Source organism: Anopheles merus, unplaced genomic scaffold (assembly GCF_017562075.2).
Source record: "Anopheles merus strain MAF unplaced genomic scaffold, AmerM5.1 LNR4000123, whole genome shotgun sequence".
In the NCBI taxonomy this organism is placed as follows: domain Eukaryota; kingdom Metazoa; phylum Arthropoda; class Insecta; order Diptera; family Culicidae; genus Anopheles; species Anopheles merus.
In genome coordinates this window covers 42,501-45,000 of record NW_024427703.1, presented here as the reverse complement: position 1 = coordinate 45,000, position 2,500 = coordinate 42,501, and positions in this window count along the sequence as shown.

The window sequence follows — 2,500 nt, the reverse complement described above, 5'->3', positions numbered from 1 at the left end:
CTCTCTACAAAAGCGTGCGCTAATGCAGGTACAAATTAATGTACGTCCCAGATAGTGACGATCTCTGGGAGGAAGAACCTTAAGGAACTCCCCGCACATATCAAGACTTATAGGTGAGAACGGCCAATCACCTATTTCTCTTAGTAAAACTCACAACTCATTCCTTGGGTTTGGAAGTGTCCATGTCGGTGCCGAGTACAAGTTACCGCGTTCAAAGTTTGGTAAGCAGCGCACTCGACCTCCAACATAACACTTCACGTCTTGATATGCTCTCTACAAAAGCGTGTGCCTATGTAGGTACAAATTAATGTACGTCCCAGATAGTGACGATCTCTGGGAGGAAGAACCTTAAGGAACTCCCCGCACATATCAAGAATTATAGGTAACGCTGCCAATTACCTGTTGCTCTTAGTAAAACTCACAACTCATTCCTTGGGTTTGGAAGTGTCCATGTCGGTGCCGAGTACAAGTTACCGCGTTCAAAGTTTGGTAAGCAGCGCACTCAACCTCCAACATAACCCTTCACGTCTTGATATGCTCTCTACAAAAGCGTGTGCCTATGTAGGTACAAATTAATGTACGTCCCAGATAGTGACGATCTCTGGGAGGAAGAACCTTAAGGAACTCCCCGCACATATCAAGAATTATAGGTAACGCTGCCAATTACCTGTTTCTCTTAGTAAAACTCACAACTCATTCCTTGGGTTTGGAAGTGTCCATGTCGGTGCCGAGTACAAGTTACCGCGTTCAAAGTTTGGTAAGCAGCGCACTCAACCTCCAACATAACCCTTCACGTCTTGATATGCTCTCTACAAAAGCGTGCGCCAATGTAGGTACAAATTAATGTACGTCCCAGATAGTGACGATCTCTGGGAGGAAGAACCTTAAGGAACTCCCCGCACATATCAAGAATTATAGGTAACGCTGCCAATTACCTGTTTCTCTTAGTAAAACTCACAACTCATTCCTTGGGTTTGGAAGTGTCCATGTCGGTGCCGAGTACAAGTTACCGCGTTCAAAGTTTGGTAAGCAGCGCACTCGACCTCCAACATAACACTTCACGTCTTGATATGCTCTCTACAAAAGCGTGCGCTAATGTAGGTACAAATTAATGTACGTCCCAGATAGTGACGATCTCTGGGAGGAAGAACCTTAAGGAACTCCCCGCACATATCAAGAATTATAGGTAACGCTGCCAATTACCTGTTTCTCTTAGTAAAACTCACAACTCATTCCTTGGGTTTGGAAGTGTCCATGTCGGTGCCGAGTACAAGTTACCGCGTTCAAAGTTTGGTAAGCAGCGCACTCAACCTCCAACATAACCCTTCACGTCTTGATATGCTCTCTACAAAAGCGTGCGCTAATGCAGGTACAAATTAATGTACGTCCCAGATAGTGACGATCTCTGGGAGGAAGAACCTTAAGGAACTCCCCGCACATATCAAGAATTATAGGTAACGCTGCCAATTACCTGTTTCTCTTAGTAAAACTCACAACTCATTCCTTGGGTTTGGAAGTGTCCATGTCGGTGCCGAGTACAAGTTACCGCGTTCAAAGTTTGGTAAGCAGCGCACTCAACCTCCAACATAACACTTCACGTCTTGATATGCTCTCTACAAAAGCGTGCGCTATGTAGGTACAAATTAATGTACGTCCCAGATAGTGACGATCTCTGGGAGGAAGAACCTTAAGGAACTCCCCGCACATATCAAGAATTATAGGTAACGGCCAATTACCTGTTTCTCTTAGTAAAACTCACAACTCATTCCTTGGGTTTGGAAGTGTCCATGTCGGTGCCGAGTACAAGTTACCGCGTTCAAAGTTTGGTAAGCAGCGCACTCGACCTCCAACATAACACTTCACGTCTTGATATGCTCTCTACAAAAGCGTGCGCTAATGCAGGTACAAATTAATGTACGTCCCAGATAGTGACGATCTCTGGGAGGAAGAACCTTAAGGAACTCCCCGCACATATCAAGACTTATAGGTAACGCTGCCAATTACCTGTTTCTCTTAGTAAAACTCACAACTCATTCCTTGGGTTTGGAAGTGTCCATGTCGGTGCCGAGTACAAGTTACCGCGTTCAAAGTTTGGTAAGCAGCGCACTCAACCTCCAACATAACACTTCACGTCTTGATATGCTCTCTACAAAAGCGTGTGCTATGTAGGTACAAATTAATGTACGTCCCAGATAGTGACGATCTCTGGGAGGAAGAACCTTAAGGAACTCCCCGCACATATCAAGAATTATAGGTAACGGCCAATTACCTGTTTCTCTTAGTAAAACTCACAACTCATTCCTTGGGTTTGGAAGTGTCCATGTCGGTGCCGAGTACAAGTTACCGCGTTCAAAGTTTGGTAAGCAGCGCACTCGACCTCCAACATAACACTTCACGTCTTGATATGCTCTCTACAAAAGCGTGTGCCTATGTAGGTACAAATTAATGTACGTCCCAGATAGTGACGATCTCTGGGAGGAAGAACCTTAAGGAACTCCCC